Source organism: Triticum urartu, chromosome 5A (assembly GCF_056163025.1).
Source record: "Triticum urartu cultivar PI428250 chromosome 5A, HENAU_Tu73, whole genome shotgun sequence".
Taxonomy (NCBI): Eukaryota; Viridiplantae; Streptophyta; class Magnoliopsida; order Poales; family Poaceae; genus Triticum; species Triticum urartu.
This window is the reverse complement of record NC_141877.1, coordinates 284,732,084-284,754,494: the sequence shown is the minus strand read 5'-3', so window position 1 is coordinate 284,754,494 and position 22,411 is coordinate 284,732,084. Positions and strand designations below refer to the sequence as shown.

The window sequence follows — 22,411 nt, the reverse complement described above, 5'->3', positions numbered from 1 at the left end:
CGATGGCCGAATACATCACTTGGAGATCATTAAAGGAAGAACCCACCTTGCAATGCCGAAGACAATTCGTGCGTCGAGCACCTCGCTATTGAAGACTGGTTCGGGGGCTACTGAGGGAGTCCTGGACTAAGGGGTCCTCAGGCATCCGGCCTGTTATCCGTGGGCCGGACTGATGGGCCGTGAAGACATGAAGGCTGAAGACTGTACCTGTGTCCGGATTGGACTCTCCTTGGCGTGGAGGGTAAGCTTGGCGTCTGACTATGAAGATTCCTTCTTATGTAACCGACTATGTAACCCTAGATCCCCCCCGGTGTCTATATAAACCGGAGGGGTTTGTCCGGAAAGGATATATATATTCATTACCATAGTCATATAGGCTAGGCTTCTAGGGTTTAGCCATTACGATCTCGTGGTAGATCAACTCTTGTAACACTCATATTCATCAAGATCAATCAAGTAGGACGTAGGGTATTACCTCCATAGAGAGGGCCCGAACCTAGGTAAACATCGTGTCCCCCGTCTCCTGTTACCATTGATCCTAGACGCACAGTTCGGGACCCCCTACCCGAGATCCGCCGGTTTTGACACCGACATCCACTATATTTCAAAACACAGCCTCCTCGCCCGAAATCGCTCGCGCCCACTATTTGGCAGAAGCAAAGTTAGTCTACTATCCCTGACCCTCAGTACGCAGACCCAAGCCGAGAAGCCTAAAGGCAGGGGTAGAACTGTAACCCCCCCCCCCCACACACATTTCAGACAAATGCGTCCGTAAGACATGGTTCCCCCTCCCAATTCCCCATTCATACCTCGTGCGCGCCAAACCACCTTCTCCCTGAAAGCTCCCTTCTCCCGAGCCGCGAAACCTCAGCCCCTCCTCCATGGCGCCCCCACCGCACCAAATTCACAGCCGCCGTCCTCTCTAATCCCGAAGACGATGTCCATTTGCCGTCGTGCACTGGGCCCCGTGCCTCTTACTCCGTTCTGCTGGAGCTGCCTCAATGACGGCCGCGTGAACCATACCAGAGCCGATTCACCCCCGCCATTGTTCACGGCACCGGAATGGCTCTAGCTTTGCATCTGTCTAGAGCCCCGATGCTGCTTCCCCTTAGCCATCGACCATCGCGACATCTCTGCTTCCCTGCCACCGGTAGCCTCCGCAACTGCGCCGGCCTCACCGACTCGGCAGCTGGAGCTGCCTACTTCATCAGGCCGCCAGATGGGTCCCACCCTCATCTCAAATCACTTTATTGAGGCGTCAGTTGTCTTATTTTTTTTATTTTGGGCTAATCGATTCCCAATGGGAAGCAGCACCCCTCGAGCCGGCGCAGCTCCTAGGTTGCAGGTTGTCTGGTGTCTAATGTAAGGGTGCAGGGGCGCATGTTCGCCGCGGAAGCAGCACATAGATGGCTATCTTAGAGTTGCGTGGGTTGAAGGTACTGCCGCCGCTGGATCTGGATGATGGCGAGTCTTTGTGGATTGGCCCGGGGGCAACGCAACCACGCTCTACTAGGAAAAGGGCTATAGATAATATGGACACTAATGGCGCACCAGACATGTGGTGCGCCACTCCTATATAGCAGTGGCGCACCATGTGCTAGTGCGCCATTAGTGTCTATCACACTAATGGCGCACCACACCAACGGTGCGCCACTACTAACATATTTTTTCCTAAAAATACTAATGGCGCACCAGGTAACAGTGCGCCATTACTAGTTTAACTAGTAATGGCGCACCACTCACCACGTGCGCCACTACTTTCATTTTGTTTTTTTGCAAAACTACTAATGGCGCACCACAAGGTGGTGCGCCATTGCTATAAAAAAAGGTTACTAATGGCGCACCTCTAGGGGGTGCGCCATTGCTATCCAATTTTTTTTCTAATGGCGCACCGCTAAGGGGTGCGCCATTGCTAAGTCTCCCCCCTCGCCAACCCCCTTTCTTCCCCCAGTCCCCCACCCCCACACATACTGCGCCGACCCATCTCGCACCTCGCCTCTTGCCACCGCTGCCGATCCCCTTCCACCCACCGGCGACCTCGCTCCCGGGCTCCGCCGCCCCCACCCACCCCCTCCCTCGCCTTCCCAGCCCTCCAAACACTAGAAACCTGCGGTGCCCAGACCCACTGGGCCGCCCCGACCGAGAGCCACTGTGCCGCCCCGCCGTAGACTTGGAGCCTCGGAGCCCAGACCCATTGCGCCGCCCCGCCGGAGACAGACTTGGAGCCTCGGAGACCCACTGCATTGTCTCCGCTCCGGCCACCCCCTCATCGTGGCCAGGTAATCCCTCTCTCCTCCCTCCTGGCCATGCGCTCTTCTTCTCTGTTTTGCTAGGTTTAGGTCAAATCCCTCTCGAATTTAGGTCAAATTAGGTTCAAATCCCTCTAGAATTTAGGTCAAATTAGTTTTAGCAACAAGAATTCAGGAAGCTTGCTTGAGTTTGTGTCCTTTAATGTGTAAATCTGCAGTTCTAGCCACTGTTTGTAGTTGTAGCCACTCCTTGAAAATTCAGTTTTGAAAATTCAGTTTATTCGGTTACTGAAAATTCAGTTAATTCAGTTAGGCACACAAATTTCAGAACTTGGTGTGCCCTAGTACTTGGTGTTTGTAGAAAACCAGGAGTGTCAATGTGCCCCAGTACTTGATGTTCACTTTTTTTGCTATCTAAATTGAGTGTCATTATTTTTTTGCACTTGTTCTTATATGGGTGAAACTTCACTTGTTTTTAGTCTAGTGCAGGGTGTTTCTTTATTCTGTAAAGATGATGATCATCTTTTACAGAAAATAATTTGTGTGCTAAACAAAGGTTAGGTTCAGAGATAGTGTTGCATTGTTGAGTTTTACTCCTTTTGATGTAGTAAATTTATTGACTTTTATCTTACCCTGTTCCATTGAGTAGTAAATCATTATTGGATTGTATAGATGTCAGCATGCTCCCTTTCTACTCATTTTGGAGAACCTGTTCTTCACTTCTAAGAGTTGTTGGTAGTTCTCATCCATTGGGGTTTTGATTGACATGGCACATTTGCAATGGAGTTTTATATATCTTTAGCATGATTTAAATTATAAAATTCTAATATTCAGTATTGACAGGTTATTGAGGTAGTTGATATGGACACAAAGCAGTGTTGGTTGTTAGTCTGATATGAATCTAGAAGTGTTGATTTTCCTTGGTATATGTTGTGTTCAGTTTTGGCAGGAGTTTAGAACAGTTACGCAAAGGTCATGTCTCCGACCATCGTGTCATGATGATTTTGCAGGTACCCCGAGAGGCCCTTGAGTTTGCTGGAATGTCGATTAACTTCCGTTCCGGCAAATTCGGGTACTCCATATGTCCTGTTTTCAGCAAAGGTCATGCTGAATTTTTCCATGAATTTTAGTATGACTTTGCTAAAAATAGGACATATGGGGTACTTGTGACTAATGCATGGGCCGGGGTATATTAGTACTTAATTAAGTAGGATCAACTGCCCCTTTATTCTTGCTGCATTAAACCATAGGTGGCAATAGAGCCAAGTGATTAGGCCCAACTTAGAATTCTCCTTCCCAGCTTAGCTTTTAGGATGCCTCGGTGTCGACAAACCCTAAATTGTAAAACCTTGGCTTTTAGGGTGCCTCGGTGTCGATGAAAACCTAAATGATGAAAGCTTAGGCTTTTAGGGTGCCTCGGTGTCGACAAACCCTAAATGATAAAAGCTTAGCTTTTAGGATGCCTCGGTGTCTATAAAACCCTAAATGATGAGACCATGATCTTGTTCCTTGACAATAACCAACTTTTTGACCAAACTTTTTTCCTATTCAGAGCGAAACATGGCCCACAACAATGAGGCCGGCCGTTCGGGCAAGCAATTCTGGGAGCTGTCCTAGGAGATGGAGGAAGAACCTCACCGCTATGAGGACGCCGCGGAAGACACCGATCCTGACTACACAACCCCTAGTGGCGTCGGAGATGACACCACTGATGGTGCCGTCGAGGATGCCACCACTGATGATGGCAGCGCACGCACAGATGGCAGCCAACCGAAGAGGCAACGGAAGGACCGGCGCCCGAACGTGCTCCGCACCGTCAAGGAGGAATTTACTCAAGTGAACTCCGATGGGCATCCAACGGCGCCCAAAGAATTAATCAAGGGGTACTCGCTTCAGCTTGGGTGCATTCTCCGGAGCACCGTCTCGATCAACACCAAGAACCTAAGGCATAAGGACCGAGGGAATTTGGGCAACCTCCTCTTCACAAAGCTGCACGAACGATACAAGTTCCCCGCTGAATTTGCAAACACATGCCTCTCAGGGAATAAAGTGAACAGTGTCGCCCTCACGACGATGAGCACGACCCTGTCTACTTGGAGAAGCGCGGTGAAGAGAATGATTGACAAAGGTGATAGTTATGAGAAGATCAAGGCGAAAAATCCTTCGATCAGCGAAGATGACTACAAGGAGTTCAAGATCAGGTGCGAGAGCAGCGCAACCTCCGAATCAAGTCAGTGGGGGAAAGAAATGCGGGAGTTGAACTTAGGGGAACACAAACTCGGTCCCGACGGTTACAGAGTGGCGGAGCCTATATGGGACAAGGAGGACGCGGAGCGTGCCGAGCAAGGCCTACCGCCCCGCTTCGAGAAATACCGTGAGAAGCAGACCAGGAACTATGTTAGGGCCCAGTACAAGGAGGACCCAGTAACAAAGGAGCTTACCACGGATCCAAAGACCAGGGCGCTTGAGCTTGTTCTGGTAAGGAATACACCCCCGCATAATTAGATCCATATGGTTGCATTCTAATTAATGAAGCCAAATTTCTAAATGGTTCACATTCCTTCCGCAGGAGACTGAAAGCAGTAGCGCGGGGTCATCTCAGAGCAGCCCTTGGGACATCACTCTAAACAGGGCGTTAAACGTAATAAAAAACAAGCATAAGCTCAGTAAGTCGTCGTAAGCTGGTCATGTGGCCGGCACAGGCTTGTCCACAAAATGGTCGTCATACTATAGCACTGGTGGGCGAAAGGAGAGAAAGACCATCTCGGAAAGCCAGTCGCACGAGGTTTAAGAACTCAAGGCACATGTGGCGCGAATTCCGGAGATGGTCCAAGAGCAAGTGCAACAATAACTGGGATCGACGCTCACCGCCATTGTGCCTACCTTGATTCAGGGGCTGACGATGTGGATTGCGGGCGGCCAACAGGGGCCGCCCCGGTTCCCAGCTTCACGGCCAGCAACTCGCACAATGCACATGTGGTGCCATTGGTGTCTCCGGCGGAGGCGGTATTGGTGTCTCTGACGCCGACACAGGCATTGGAGCTTAATGCACCTGGGTGTACGCCGGCCGTTACCTCGGCAGCAAGCAGCCCCTCCGTCAGTTGCACGCCTGCCGTTGGCGGTGCCTCGACATTAGCCGACCTCTACGCCATCACGGTAACTAATTAAGCCTCTCGGCCAATGACTTTGTCTCCTTGCCTTTGACTGGGCATCCCGGACGCCCTACATGTTTTCGCAGGGCGCCGCCGATGTTCCATGCACTCTCCTGCACTTCGTGGGCGGTGAGTTGATCGATGTCGCCAAGGGCATAATCGTTCAACCAAGCAACCCCGTGTTCCACGGTAATCTGATGCCACCCACCATGTATAGGATTGAACTGGTTCGGGTGCTGCCAGGTTGCGAGGAGTTGTTACCTCCGATTCGACCCACTGGGGCCGATGAAGATGATTTGATGACCCTCAGCGCCTGCGTAAGCTGGCCCCTGCTTTGGCCGAAGAGCCAGATTCGTTTGGGGGCGAGGGACACCACCCTACAGACAACACCGCCAGTCGTGCCGGTGCCAAGCCATGGCAAGACCGCCGCGACGCTACGGACATCCCTATGGCACAGGATCCGAACATACATATGGCACAGGATCCGGACGACAACGACAACGACGACGGTACATTTACCAACGTCGATAAGTACTTTGCCGAACATGGGTACGGCGACGAATTCTTCGGGCCTCCTTCTCAAGAATCCAACCCTGAAAAAGATGACCGCGATCATGCTGGTACTGCGGAGAAACCAAATTGCAACAAGCGTCGTCTGGCGTTCAGTTCTCAGGAGACGCCTCCAGCTGCCGACTTCACCGAGCCTCAGATAGCAGAGGTGAGAAATATTATCAGCCCCAACACACTCAAGAAGGCGGTGTGTGAGCAGAACTCGGTCCCATTACAGTAGAAGAATAAGGGACGGAAAAGAAAGAGTAACAAGGGTGCGAGCCAGCCGGCACCGAGTACGACCCGTGCTCAGGACGGGCCACCTTCACCTAAGGATATCTCGAGGAGGGTGCATGTGGCGGGTAGGCCGATGCTACAGACTAATATGCTCAATGCTGCAACCGGTGCTATGCGGAGTCTGCATGACAGTGTTCTTTCATTGGAGAAGCGGTGTCTCAGAGAGAATGATGTGGCATACCCGGTTTTCGTGGCCAAGGTGCCAGAGGGCAAGGGCTTTGTGGATAACGCCATCGGGGGTACGATCGTCCTGTGGTTTGATGACATCTTCGCTATGTTTAACCTTCATCCGCTGCACTACACCTTCGTTCGGCTATTTTCGCTGAGTATGGAGATGCGGATCATTAGAGACAAGACCCCGGACATCGTGATAGTCGACCCCTTCTACATGTGTGCGAAGATCTTGGGCGGTGCTGGGGACTGGCAAGTCGTGAGTTCTTACCTCGAAGGCGTCATTCTGGCAAACCCAGATAAGGATAACTTCCTCGTGCCTTACTTTCCCGAGTAAGTCATCCCCTCACTGCCCTGTAACATATGATTTCTTAGATTTCGATCATTTTTTTCTAACATTCCGTGTTTTGTGTAGTGACACAAGTTGCACCCTCATCCTCTTAAGCCCGAAATATTCCATGGCCACGTATTTCGGCTCGGACCGTTAGTTAAAGAAAGACTACACAAATACCAAGAAAGTTCTTGATGATGTTCTCCCCGGCTACGCCAAATCTGGAGGCACCTTCACCAGGCCAGTTCGTAGGTACGGCAAGCACGTGTTCTCCCACAATACGATGTTCTGCTGCGTCAAGCAGCCGCCTGGCGGTCAGAAGGATGCCTGCTACGCCCTCCATCACATGCAGGCGATCGTATGGGACCATAATCACCTTCTGCTACCAAATAATCTCAAAGATTGGGCCGCGAGCTTGTCGGCAATCCAGGGCGCAGACATCAGACAAGAGTTCTTTCGCATCCAGTCGGAGTTTGCGGAAATCATCCATCAACATGTCCTTCGTACCTCGGGGCAGTTCTACCTCAGATATCAACCATCCAACAGTGAGATAGACACAACGCTACAAATGCAGGCTGACAACGACCGCGATTTCATGACCATCACGAGTGACGGCGGCTTCATCCACGCTTCGGTCCCTTGAGTCGAGTCGAAAGTAGTGATGCTATGTGTAGTTCTGAAACATCGATTGGCTCATGTTGTAATTAAACTGTAATGAACTTGTATGTCTCTTTGGTTTGGATAGTCGTTCAACTTATATGTAATCGATGCTATTTATTAGTAGGACCATGAATCGTGCTATTAATGTGTTGCTTTTCTCTTCCAATCCTTTTGTTGCATACTTATATATTGCTTATGTATTGTCCGTGAATTGTTACTAACGTTTTGTTTGGCTAGTGCATAGAGATGCCATTGTATGTCGTGTACAAGGGTAAGGTTCCCGGAGTCTACGACGACTGGGAGGAGTGTCAGAGACAGGTTCACCATTTCAGCGGTAACAGTTACAAAGGGTACACCACTAGGGCGGAGGCGGAAGCTAGATACGCGCGCTATCTAGCGAGAGAGAGGAGGGAGCGGAGGAGGAACCAGATGAAGACCAGTTTCATCGCGATGATGCTCATCGCGACCGCAGCTCTCTTCTATGTGATGGTAGTTTAGATGATCGATATCAACTTTGTAATGTGACGACAAACTCGCTACTCACGGTCTCAAGACTTGTAATGTTCTAACTTTGTTCGGTATTTTAAATTTGGAGACTAATATGATGAATTGTATTCGGAGACTAATCTTCTATTGTATTCGATAAATCGGCTGTTTCTATGTTGTGCTCTCTATATTATGTGCAGTAATATGTTTTGTAACTTGTGCAAATATCAGAAAAGAAAAAAATCCCTAATATTCATACTAGTGGCGCACCACTCAGCACACTAATGGCGCACTGCATAAAGGACTCTAATGGCGCATCATCCACTAGTGCGCCATTAGTATGCCAAACACATGGGTAAATATGGCCCCCTGGGAGGCATACTAATGGCGCACCGTGGGCTATACTAATGGCGCACTGCATGGTGCGCCATTAGTATACCAGATACTAATGACGCACCACAGGTGCGCCATTAGTAAAAAATACTAATGGCATGATACTAGTGGCGCACCTATAGTGCGCCATTAGTAGGCAAAACAGGTGCGCCACTAGTAGGCCTTTTCCTAGAAGTGACGGCAGTGCAGTGGGGCGGGGAGCAGGGTTTTGGTCGGGGCCACGGACGGCGGAGGTAGGCTGCTCTGCCGGTGGTCGCTAGCTCTTTGGGAAAGATTTCGAACAGTGTCAGCCGGGAGTCACAAGATGGCCATCAAGCCATCCGGCGTAGATCGGACAGTACCAAAATAAAATAAAATCATGTGACCCCAATTTAGTCTTCAGTCAACAGACATGTGACCACTCTCGTACCTTGCTGTTGATCTCTTAGGTTATTTCTTCAGATCAGAGAGATTTGTCATTCTTAACATTATGCATTTTCTACATCTTCAGCCACACCGTCTTCCGACTCACCGCAGCCGCTCCAGCAAGGGAAGCATACACCATAAGGGAGCTATAGCCCCCACTCAATAGTTCCCTGCATCGAATGTGCAAGCCCAACATGGATAGCCACAACAACTCCAGGGCCATCGACAAGTCAACACATGATGCTCACTCCTATGGATGGCAGCCAGATAGGTTGTACCCTCATCTTACTTGTGTGCAACATTTATGGCTTTGTTATTCATGTAAGCATGGAAAATAGATTATCATATTTCACTGTATATTCATGCTGATCTCTTACGGGTCTTGTTCAGGAGTTAATGTTGTTCCATATTTCAGCTAAGAGTCTTGTTCTTTAGGTAACGTTGTTCCATAGTTATCATCCATCAGCCAATGCTATCCCACAGGCTGGTGATTATAGTATTATACCACTTCTAGTATAACCTATGTTGTTATTTAATACTTTTGTGTGCCATCTAGTTAATCTCGAGTACAAATGATACATATTCTGTAGCTTTCATCTGTGTTCCCCCTTTCATTTTTGAGACCTGTTGCTGCTAGTTAACCCCAGTCCTACTATTTATGTCGTCTCCTACAGGAACTCATTGCATAAATCTAACTACTAGTTGTCTTCCATGCTTGTCAGATATAATTGCACACACTAATTTATCCACAAGAACCACACGTAGCAATGTAACGGCCAACAAACTTGACGTTAATGATACCCAATATGATGGAACATGTAAAGGCAGTTCTTCACAAGATTTGCAGAAGGATGATGAATCCTATTGACCCCCCAAGGTCCTTTCTCTAACTTGGCCCTTGATATGGGTACAACATGCATATAATGTCCTGGAGTGCATCTACTCTGTTGCAATGCCTTGTGCTTAGCCTGCTGATCATGCATGTAAATATTGCATGTCTTCCTATTTTTCAGTACCTTATTCCATTCATGATAACATGTTTTCAAATTGAAGTATTGTCATTCTACTCTATCGCAATGCCATCTACTTAGTTTGGACATCATGCTTCTCAATATCTTATGCATTGTTATTCATCAGTATGTACTTCATCTGTCTACCATACCACATTGTTTTTTACATTGAAGTGTTGTTCTAGTGGTCTCTTGCAATGCCATCTTAGTTTCCCTCCTGCATAAGCACCGCTCCAAGTCCTCGACGAGAAGCGTCGCAATACACCTGGTAATCCTTGCGTTGATCTGGGAGAATCAACACTGGAGCTGTAACCAAGCATTTCTTCTACTCTTGAAAACTGGCCTCACATTCCTCAGTCCATTTGAACTTGGTGTCCTTCTTCAACAACTCTGTCATGGGCTTTGCAATATTCGAGAAATTTTCAATGAACCTCCTGTAGTATCCTGCGAGTCCAAGAAAACTCCGGATCTCTCCAACTGACATGGGTGCTTCCCAATTTGTCATAGTGATGACCTTGGTAGGGTCTACGACTATTCCTTCTCCAGATATAACATGTCTGAGGAATCCAACTTCCTTCAACCAAAAATCACACTTGCTGAACTTGGCATATAGCTGATGTTCTCCGAGCTTCCCAAGTACCGAACGCAAATGCTCCTTATGCTCCTCTTCATTCTTTGAGTAGACTAGAATATCGCAAATGAACACCACGACAAACTTATCCAAAAACTCCATAAACACCTTGTTCATCATGTTCATAAAATAGGCAGGTGCATTAGTCAGACCAAATGACATCACAGTATACTCATATAGCCTGTACCTTGTGGTAGAAGTTGTCTTATGTATATCCTGCTCTCGAATCTTCAGCTGGTGGTACCCTGATCGCAGATCGATCTTGGAAAACACCTTAACTCCTTGCAGCTGGTCAAACAAATCATTGATCATCGGTAGTGGGTACTTGTTCTTGATCGTCACCTCATTCAATCCACGATAATCAACAACCATCCTCAACGATCCATCCTTCTTCTCCACTAGAAGCACTGGTGATGCCCAAGGTGACGAGCTTGGGCGAATATAGCCTTTATCCAGTAACTCCTTTATATGCTTCTTAATTTCCTCTAAATCCTTAGCGGGCATCATGTACGGTCTCTTAGATATTGGCCCTGTGCCTGGCAAAAGTTCAATCAAAAACTCAATGTCTCTATTTGGTGGCATGCCTGGCAACTCTTCTGGAAATACATCCGGGAAGTCCTTCACCATTGGTACTTCCTCATGTACAACTCCTAACAAGGAATTCACTTGAGTCCTATTCGGCACATGCGGGGATACATACTTGATCCTTCTTCCTTCTGGTGTGGTAAGCAAAATCGACTTACTGGCACAGTCAATGTTCCCTCCATACTTCGATAACCAATCCATGCCTAATATCACATCCAGTCCTTGTGACTCCAATACTATTAGGTCTGAGGGGAACACGTAGCTACCAATCCTTAATGGTAACGGATCACACCATAGGCTAGCCATATGCTCTGCTCCTGGCGAGGTTACTAACATGGGTGTCCTAAGGGCTTGGGTTGGCAGTTTAAACTTATCCACAAATCCCCTTGATATGTATGAATGTGATGCACCAGTATCAAAAAGAACGATTGCAGTAAATGACTTAACCATAAACTTACCTATTACTGCATCCGGTTGCGCTTCAACCTCCTGCACGTTCACGTGGTTCACTTGTCCCCTGTTGAAAGTGTTGGGCTTCTTCCCAGAGCTTGCATTGTCATTGCCATTCTTTGCTTCAGAACACTCGGTGGCATAATGTCCATTCTTCCCGCACTTGAAACAAGTAATGTGACTTAGATCCTTCTTAGCAGGCGTTGCTGGGTTGGAACGATTCTGACTGTTGCTTCCTCCATTACCATTCCCATTCCTGGGGCCACTATGGTTGTGCGAAATCCCTCCATTGTGGTTGTGACCTCCATGGTTATGTTGTAGGGGCCCTCCCGAGTTCGGGGTAAAACGGGGCCTCTGCTGAGCTCCAGAATTATACTTCCCTTGTCCATACTTCCTCTTGCGGTTGTCAATCTGCTGCTGTTTCCCTTCAATCATGAGAGCTCTATCTACCAACTGTTGGTAGTTATTAAAAGTTGCCACCATCAACTGCATGCTCAGCTCATCATTTAGTCCTTCAAGAAACTTCTCATGTTTAGTTGCATCTGTAGCAACGTCATTTGGGGCATAACGTGCTAGCTTACTAAAGTTATCCACATACTGGCCAACAGTGCATCCTCCTTGGCGTAAGTTGCGAAACTCGCGCTTCTTCATGGCCATAGCTCATGCTGATACATGGGCAGTGCGAAAAGCCTACTGAAACTAGTCACATATAACCGTGTCGATGGGGTAAGTGGCTGTGAAATTCTCCCACCATTATGCTGCGGGTCCATCTAGCTTATGTGCGGAAAAACGCACTCTCTCTGCATCTGTGCATCCTGCAGTGGTCAACTCCCTTCGAATCTTCCGGAGCCAATCATTTGCAACTATCGGCTCGGTGCTATTGTAGAACACCAGCGGATTCAGCCTTAGAAAACGGGCTAAGTGATCAACGGGTGGTGGTGGTGGGTTGTTGTTGTTGTTCCCATCATTCTGATTCTGGACTAGTATCTGCATCAATGCATTCTGCTGCTGGATCAACTGAGTGAGCTCTGGTGGGAAAGCAAATCCATTGTCGCGTCTCGGAGGCATCTGATGGGTTTAGAAAAGATGAGAAAATAGAATAGAATGAGGTCTAGGGGGAAAACACTACCCATATGCACCTGAGACAAACACAAACATATCACTTTAGTCAATTCAAACAAGGCATACAATCGATCTAACTATCGTTACAAAAGTGCTCAGACTAAGCTATATACATGGGGGAAGTACTACTACTGATATGGTGGTCGACTAGAAAAAATTCTCGGTGGAAGACTCCATAATATCTGCTCCAGCTTTATCAACAAAGTCATCATCTCTATCATCGGGGTCCGAGTCGGTGTCGTCAATGATGATATAGTTTTCCGGGCAAGTGGAATCATCGTCTTCTCCTCCTGGCGCGGGGTCTCCCATGAATACTCCTAGCTTCCTTGTCAGTCCGTCATTCTTCTCCACTAGTATCGCCAGTTCCTCCTTGTATCCATCGCATGTATACTTGAGTTCTTCCACCAGCTCTGTGATCCTGGTCATTGCCTTCTTCAGATCTATCATTCCAGCGCACATCTGGTTCTCTTGGTGACAAATGTGCTGGTTTAACTCCTGGATGAAAGCTTCAATAGATCTATCCTTCCTGGTGCTGATGATCTTCCATTTCTCATCTATGCGCCCACAAATCTGGTAGATTGTATCCTTGAGATCCTTGTGGTAGACTTCTTCAATGCATCCCATGGTGATGTGAGCTGCCATGCTCTTTCCTAGACTCCAGGTTGGTGCATCAAAGGAAAACTCTATGGGCTCAGTGACTGGCATGAACGTCCTTCCGGGAACTTGAGCTCGAATCATCCAACACTCCTCTTCTGGTAAAGTGGCGTTGTAGGTCCCGGTGAAGCTTGGTATTCCGATGTTCAGGTATATAGTAACTTCCTTCAAGTGTCATCCAGAAGGTGTATCTTCATCCAGTTGAGTGAACTTGTTCCTTGCATCCGCCATCCTAAAGAGTAGAAAAAGGGAGAGGAGTCTGAAATGAGAAGAGAGTAGTGATCTAGGGTTTTAGCTTAGTGGTCGTGTCCTACAGTCAGCATGGGCTCTGATACCATCTTGTAGCGACCAGACCTCAAATAGTCTGATCTCTGTGCAACAGTGCCATCCCTGGATCAGTAATGCCGACACGCATAGTACTTGAGGATTTATAATAGAGTAGCAATCACACACTTATTACATCGAATGTGTTAAAAGAGAAATTATTACAATAAATATGGCTTAAGGCCATCTAAGACGATAACAGTGGAAGGCTTGGAAGATAAAATGAGTCCATCAACTCCAACGGCATCACTGAGTGAAAGACAACGACCTATGGCTCCTTACTCGTCATTTGAAAAGTCTGCAACATGAACGTTGCAGCCCTAAACGGGTCAGCACATGGGATATGCTGGCAATGTAACACAAGAGAGTAATGAATAGAATAGTTGCTATCACTACATGCATATTTGGCTGGTGGTAAGCTCTATGGTTACAGTTTTGCATAAAGCCAATTTTTCCCTACAACAAAGGAATAAATTTTATTTAACTATCATGGTGGTTGTTAAACATTGAGAAGGTTCCTCTAACTCAATCCCAATTAAGCATCATCATTAAACCCAATCAAATTATAATAAGGGTGATGAGATCAACATAATAATCCAAGAACTAGATACTCAAAACGTCCATAACCGGGGACACGGCTAACCATGATTAGTTTATACACTTTGTAGAGGTTTGCGCACTTTTCCCCACAAGACTCGAATACATCCATGGTCGGAGATTCGAGACACAGTCTTTCTGAAGCATTAACTCTCTACTCTGGATAGACAGTACCACCTACAACCCACTACATCTGCTAGTCTACCTCTTCGAGAGCTTCACGCAACTTACTCAACTATGCCCGAGCCCATAATGGCTTGTGGCTGCACACGGAAGTTTCTAGCATGAATAATCTTATGATCCCTTTGAGCCTGGGTGGCGGGCCGTAGGATTTTTACACGGGTCCTCCGGGATATCCTAGGACAACACTGGATTCTCCAGGTGCCCATAAACAATCCACCCGGTTGTGTGTTTAAGTTGCCACCTTAAGTTGAACCATTAATTAACAAACTCACATCTGTCATGAATACACTCAACCCAATCCACGTCTACTAGCATAGCATAGCAATATAAGCAACGTAGAAGTAACTCCCATAGGTTTGATAATAAGTAGGTGAATAGGTACTACCTCATCTACTTCCCAAAACCCACAAGTTAATCAAATCCTAACCATGCAACTGTTTGAGGAATGATCTAATGCAATAAAACTGGGTAGTAAAAAGGTATGATCAAAGTGTTACTTGCCATGCTGATGATCCGTGAAACCTAGAGACTCATAGTAGCACGCTTCGCACTCTGGGTACTCTATCGCAATCAAACAAGCATACAATAAGCACTCAACTAGAAGCACGGGTAAAACTCAAATAAGAAATCTAACAAGAAAGTTCAACTTAAGAGCTCCGGTTTGCAAAAAGAATCAAATCAAAAGAAGCAACGAAACTCAAACTGCGAAAGAAACAAGATCCGTTTACTAATCTGGACTTAAGTCAAATTTCACAGTAGCAAAATCTTGTTCAAGTTGGTTAAACAGAAAGAGGGCTTCGAGATGAATATCTAGGCGCTTGAATCCCCCAATGCCGATAAACGAGCGAAAAGATAAACTAAAACGAAAATCAGGTCAGAAATCGCGATCGAAAATAATCGCGGAAAAACCCTGGAAAAAGATGAACCGGCGAACAGGCTAACAAACGGATGTTCGCTGTCTGCGGTTAATGAGTGAAAACCATTCGTTAAAAGGAACGTGCGAACGGGCGTTCGCTAAATAACTAAACCAAAAAAAACTGATCTAAAAAAAATAACCGGGGTTTCTAAAAAAACCGAACGGTTTTCTGACGAAAACCGGCGGCTACGTCGGTTCGCGTGGCGGCGGCGGCGGTCAACTCCGGCGGGGTCGGCCATGAGGGCGGCGGCAGCGATGCGGGGTCGCGGCGCGGCGGCGGCAGCGGCGGGTGGCGGCGCGGTCGCGGGTTAGGGTTAGGTTTCGGTGGCGGTGGTGGGTGGGCTGGGGTGGGTTGCGGGATCGGCAGGGCGGCTTATAAAGCCTAGGGCGGCGAAATCCTAGTCGGGTACGGCCTGACTAAGTCGGTTGACTTTTTTTAATAATTCCACGCATAAAAACAAGGAAAAGAAATACTAAACGGACTCAAAAAATCCTGAAATAAATTTTCCCCGTCCTCTAAAAATATAGCGGACAAGGTGAACATTTGTTTGGGCCTATAGTGCAATTTTGAGAAACGCATATTTTTGCTAATTCAAACAAAATAGCGATAAAACTCCGGATAAAATTCTTATTTGATTTTAATATTAAATCTCCAATATTTCTTTATTTTGAGGAAGTCATTTTATCCCCTCACTTTTGTTTTCATAAAAGAAATATTCGAAGAGAAAATAATTAAAATCAAATGATCCTCTTTTCAAAATTTGAGAAAACTCAAATATGAAAATTACGAAATCCCCAACTCTCTCCGTGAGTCATTGAGTTGCGTAGGATTTTCTAGGATCAAGCCAAAATGCAATAAAATATGATATGCAATGATGATCTGATGTATAACATTCCAAATTGAAAATTTGGGATGTTACAAACCTACCCCCCTTAAGATGAATCTCGCCCTGGACATTCAGGTTGGCTAGAAAATAGGTGAGGTGATCTTTCCGTAGGTCTTCCTCTCGTTCCCAGGTGGCTTCATCCTCGGTATGGTGGCTCCACCGAACTTTGTAGAACTTGATAACCTTGTTGCATGTGACTCGGCTCGCAAACTCGAGAATCTTCACTGGTTTCTCCTCGTAGGTCAAATCGCTATCCAACTGAATCGCTTCCAGTGGCACTGTATCTCTCAGAGGAATTTCAGTCATCTCTGCGTGGCACTTCTTCAACTGAGAAATGTGGAACACATTGTGAACTCCTGACAATCCTTCGGGAAATTCCAACTTGTAAGCAACTTCTCCCATACGTTTCAAAACCTTGTATGGTCCCACAAAACGTGGTGCTAACTTTCCCTTAACTCCAAAATGCTCCACTCCTCGAAGTGGTGATACACGAAGATACACTCTGTCTCCGACTTCGTAAATTGTCTCCTTGTGTTTAGAATCCGCATAGCTCTTCTGCCTGGACTGGCTACGTTGAGTCTATCGCAAATCAATTTAACCTTCTCTTCAGACTCTTTAATCAAATCTGGTCCAAAAAACTGACGATCTCCAACTTCATCCGATAACAATGGTGTCATGCATCTCCTTCTGTACAATGCTTCGAAAGGGGCCATCTTCAAACTGGCTTGATAGCTGTTGTTGTAAGAGAACTCTACATATGGCAAATTGTCGTCCCAACTAGATCCATAGTCTAGCGCACAAGCTCTCAACATGTCCTCTAGAATCTGATTGAATCTCAGTCTGTCCATCTGTGCGGGTGAAAAGCTGTACTAAACTCTAGCCTGGTTCCCAAAGTCTCATGCAACTGATTCCAAAACCTTGAAGTAAACTGGGTTCCTCTATCTAATACAATGGTCCTCGGAACTCCATGCAGACATACGATCCTGGTCATATATAGCTTTGCCAACTTATCACTGGTGTAAGTGGTCTTAACTGGGATGAAATTTGCTACCTTCGTCAAACGATCAACTACAACCCATATCGAGTCATAGCCTGAAAGTGTCCTGGGTAATCCCATGATAAAGTCCATGCCTAGTTTATACCACTTCCATTCGGGTCTCGGCAATGGCTGTAACAATCCAGCTGGCTTCTGATGTTCTGCCTTCACTCTCTGACATACATCACAAACTGCTACATACTCCGCAATATCCTTCTTCATTCCGGTCCACCAGAAACTATCCTTCAAATCCAGATACATCTTGGTATTTCCTGGGTGAATCGAATACGGCGAATCATGGGCCTCTTGCAGAATCAACTTCCTGATCTCCGGATCATTAGGCACATAAACGCAGTCCTCAAAGCATAAGGTATTGTGCTCATCCTCACGAAATCCTTTAGCCTTTCCTTTGCTCATTCTTTCCTTTATCTCGGCAATCTCCTTGTCCGTCTTCCGAGCTTCTCGGATCTTATCCATCAGAGTAGACTAAATCTCCAATGCTGCTACATAACCTCTCGGAACTATTTCCAAACATAGCTCACGAAGATCCTCTGCTAACTCCATGGGTAATCCTCCGGTCATGAATGTGTTGACATGACTCTTGCGGCTCAGCGCATTGGCTACTACGTTAGCCTTTCCGAGATGATAATGCAACTTCATATCATAATCCTTAATGAGATCCAACCATCTCCTCTGCCTGAGATTTAACTCCTTCTGCGTGAAGATATACTTCAAACTCTTGTGATCCATGTACACCTCACAATGGTTTCCGATGAGAAAATGTCTGCATGTCTTCAACGCATGCACTACGGCTGCTAACTCCAAATCATGGGTAGCATAATTCAACTCATGGGGTTTAAGCTGCCGTGAGGCATATGAGACAACTCTTCCCTCCTGCATAAGCACTGCTCCAAGTCCTTGACGAGAAGCGTCGCAATACACCTGGTAATCCTTGTGTTGATATGGGAGAATCAACACTGGAGCTGTAACCAAGTGTTTCTTCAACTCTTGGAAACTAGCCTCACATTCCTCAGTCCATTTGAACTTGGTGTCCTTCTTCAACAACTCCGTCATGGGCTTTGCAATCTTCGAGAAATTTTCAATGAACCTCTTGTAGTATCCTGCGAGTCCAAGAAAACTCCAGATCTCTCCAACTGACATGGGTGCTTCCCAATTTGTCACAGTGATGACCTTGGTAGGGTCTACGGCTATTCCTTCTCCGGATATAACATGTCCGAGGAATCCAACTTCCTTCAACCAAAACTCACACTTGCTGAACTTGGCATATAGCTGATGTTCTCTGAGCTTCCCAAGTACCGAACGCAAATGCTCCTTATGCTCCTCTTCATTCTTTGAGTAGACTAGAATATCGTCAATGAAGACCATGACAAACTTATCCAAAAACTCTATAAACACCTTGTTCATCATGTTCATAAAATAGGCAGGTGCGTTAGTCAGACCAAATGACATAACAGTATACTCATATAGCCCGTACCTTGTGGTAAAAGCTGTCTTAGGTATATCCAGCTCTCGAATCTTCAGCTGGTGGTACCCTGATCGCAGATCGATCTTGGAAAACACCTTAGCTCCTTGAAGCTGGTTAAACAAATCATTGATCATCGGCAGTGGGTACTTGTTCTTGATCGTCACCTCATTCAATCCATGATAATCAACAACCATCCTCAATGATCCATCCTTCTTCTCCACAAGAAGCACTGGTGATCCCCAAGGTGACGAGCTTGGGCGAATATAGCCTTTATCCAGTAACTCCTTTATCTGCTTCTTAATTTCCTCTAAATCCTTAGCACGCATCCTGTACGGTCTCTTTGATGTTGGCCTTGTGCCTGGCAAAAGCTCAAGCAAAAACTCAATGTCTCTATCCGGTGGCATGCCTCGCAACTCTTCTGGAAATACATCCGGGAAGTCCTTCACCACTGGTACTTCCTCATGTAAAACTCCTGATAAGGAATTCACTTGAGTCCTATTCGGCACATGCCGGGATACATACTTGATCCTTCTTCCTTCTAGTGTGGTAAGCAGAATCGACTTACTGGTGCAGTCAATGTTCCCTCCATACTTTGATAACCAATCCATGCCTAATATCACATCCAGTCCTTGTGACTCCAATACTGTTAGGTTTGAGGGGAACACGTAGCTACCAATCCTTAATGGTAACCAATCACACCATAGGCTAGCCATATACTCTGCTCCTGATGAGGTTACTAACATGGGTGTCCTAAGGGCTTGGGTTGGCAGTTTAAGCTTATCCGCAAATCCCCTTGATATGTATGAATGCGATGCAACAGTATCAAAAAGAACGATTGCAGTAAATGACTTAACCATAAACTTACCTATTACTGCATCCGGTTGCGCATCAACCTCCTCCACGTTCACGTGGTTCACTTGTCCCCTGTTGAAAGGGTTGGGCTTCTTCCCAGAGCTTCCATTGCCATTGCCATTCTTTGCTTCAGAACACTCCATGGCATAATGTCCATTCTTCCTCCACTTGAAACAAGTAATGTGACTTAGATCCTTCTTAGCAGGCGTTGCTGGGTTGGAACGGTTCTGACCGTTGCTTCCTCCATTACCATTCCCATTCCTGGGGCCACTATGGTTGTGCGAAATCCCTCCATTGTGGTTGTGACCTCCATGGTTATGTTGAAGGGGCCCTCCTGAGTTCGGGGTAAAACGGGGCCTCTGTTGAGCTCCAGAATTATACTTCCCTAGTCCATACTTCCTCTTGTGGTTGTCAATCTGCTACTATTTCCCTTCAATCATGAGAGCACTATCTACCAACTATTGGTAGTTATTAAAAGTTGCCACCATCAACTGCATGCTCAGCTCATCATTTAGTCCTTCCAGAAACTTCTCATGTTTAGTTGCATCCGTAGCAACGTCATCTAGGGCATAACGTGCTAGCTTACTAAAGTCATCCACATACTGGCCAACGGTGCGTCCTCCTTGGCGTAAGTTGCAAAACTCACACTTCTTCATGGCCATAGCTCATGCTGATACATGGACAGTGTGAAAAGCCTACTAAAACTATTCCCATGTAACCGTGTCGATGGGGTAAGTGGCTTTAAAATTTTCCCACCATGATGCTACGGGTCCATCCAGCTGATGCGCGACAAAATGCACTCTCTCTGCATCTGTGCATCCTGAAGTGGTCAACTCCCTTCCAATCTTGCGGAGCCAATCATCTACAACTATCGGCTCGGTGCTACTGTAGAACACCGGTGGATTCAGCCTTAGAAAATTGGCTAAGTGATCAACAGGTGGTGGTGGTGGATTGTTGTTGTTGTTGTTCCCCTGATTCTGATTCTGGACTAGTATCTGCATCAATGCATTCTGTTGCTGGATCAACTGAGTGAGCTCTGGTGGGAAAGCAAATCCATTGTCTCGTCTCGGAGGCATCTGATGGGTTAAGAAAAGATGAGAAAACAGAATAGAATGATGTCTAGGGGGAAAACATTACCCATATGCATATGAGATAAACACAAACATATCACTTCAATCAATTCAAACAAGGCATACAATTGGTCTAAATATCGTTACAAAAGTGCTCGGACTAAGCTATATACATGGGGAAGTACTACTACTGATATGGTGGTCGACTAGATTCTCGGTGGAAAACTCCATAATATCTGCTCCAGCTTTATCAACAAAGTCATCATCGCTATCATCGGGGTCCGATTCGGTGTCGTCGATGATGATGTAGTTCTCCGAGCAAGTGGAAGCGTCGTCTTCTCCTCCTGGCGCAGGGTCTCCCATGAATACTCCTAGCTTCCTTGTCAAATCATCATTCGTCTCGACTAGTATCGTCATTTACTCCTCGTATCCATCGCGTGTACACTTGAGTACTTCCACCAGCTCCATGATCCTGGTCATTGCCTTCTTCAGATCTATCATGCCAGCGCACATCTAGTTCTCTTGGCGACGAATGTGCTGGTTTAACTCCTGGATGAAAGCTGCAATAGATCTATCCTTCCTAGTGCTGATAATCTCCCATTGCTCATCTCAGCGCCCACAAATCTGGTAAATAGTGTCCTTGAGATCCTTGTGGTAAACTTCTCCAATGCGTCCCATTGTGCTGTGAGCTGCCATGCTCTTTCCTAGACTCCAGGTTGGCGCATCAAAGGGAAACTCTATGGGCTCAGTGACTGGCATGAACGTCTTTCCTGGAACTTGAAATCGAATCATCTAACGCTCCTCTTCTGGTAAAGTGGCGTTGTAGGTCCCGATGAATCTTGGTATTCCGATGTTTAGGTGTTGTAACGCCCCGTATGTAACTTGCCATATTTGTATTCCAACTCTTGCCATTTTAGGCACTAAGTTATGATATTCCCTCATGGTTGGGTTTTGTCTTCGTTTTGCTTTTTCCCATGTCATGCATCTCTTATCACGTCATTATGTGCATCGCATTTGCATACGTGTACGTCTCATGCATCCGAGCATTTTCCCCGTTGTCCGTTTTGCATTCCGGCACTCCTATGACCTCCGGCGTCCCCTTTTGCCTCTTTTTGTGTGCGGGTGTTAAACGTTCTCGGATTGTACCGAGACTTGCCAAGCGGCCTTGGTATACTACCGGTAGACCGCCTGTCAAGCTTCGTGCCATTTGGACTTCGTTTGATACTCCAACGACTAACCGAGGAACCGTAAAGGCCTCGTGTGTGTTGCAGCCCAACACCCCTCCAAAGTGGCCCAAAACCCAACCTAAACCCCTCCATCCTCTCGATCGTTCGATCTCGATCGCATGGCTGAAAAACGCACCTCATTTGGAGTCTCCTAGCTCCTTCTATGTATAAATAGGTGCCTCCCCCCAAAAATCCCGGATGAAACCCTAGCTCCCACTCCCCTCCGCGCTGCCGGGCGTGTCCGGGCGCCGCCGGACAAGAATCCCGCCGCCGCCACCTATCGCCCGCTCATTCGTTCACCGCCCGCGCCCACTTCGCCGGCCCGCAGGGCCCGCGGGAGGCCCTCCCGGCCCGAATCGTCGCCCCGCCCCGCGCGGGACCTCGCCGCCCGGCTCGCCTTCTCCGCCGCCCGAGCCTCGCCGTGCCGCCCGACCGCTGCCTCGCTGCGCCGCCCGGTCGCCGCCTCGCCGCCTCGTCATCACCAACTCACCGCCACCTTGCGCCTCGGCGTCCGCGCCTCGCCCCGCGTCGAATCCGGCGAGATTCGGCGGGAGGAGAGCCCCAGGGCGCCGGATCCGCCGCCCCATCCAACTCCGACCACCATCCCGTTCGTCACCGGTGAGGTCCCGGCGATCCTCGGGAATCGTGCCCCGATCCAGATCCAGTGCTACAGTAACCCTAGGGGTTGA

General features: G+C 47.2%; 1 pseudogene; it reads left to right on the top strand.

The window, feature by feature from the left end:
- The first annotated feature begins 3,809 nt into the window (after nt 1-3,809).
- On the top strand, nt 3,810-22,411 carry LOC147971074 (uncharacterized; annotated as a pseudogene).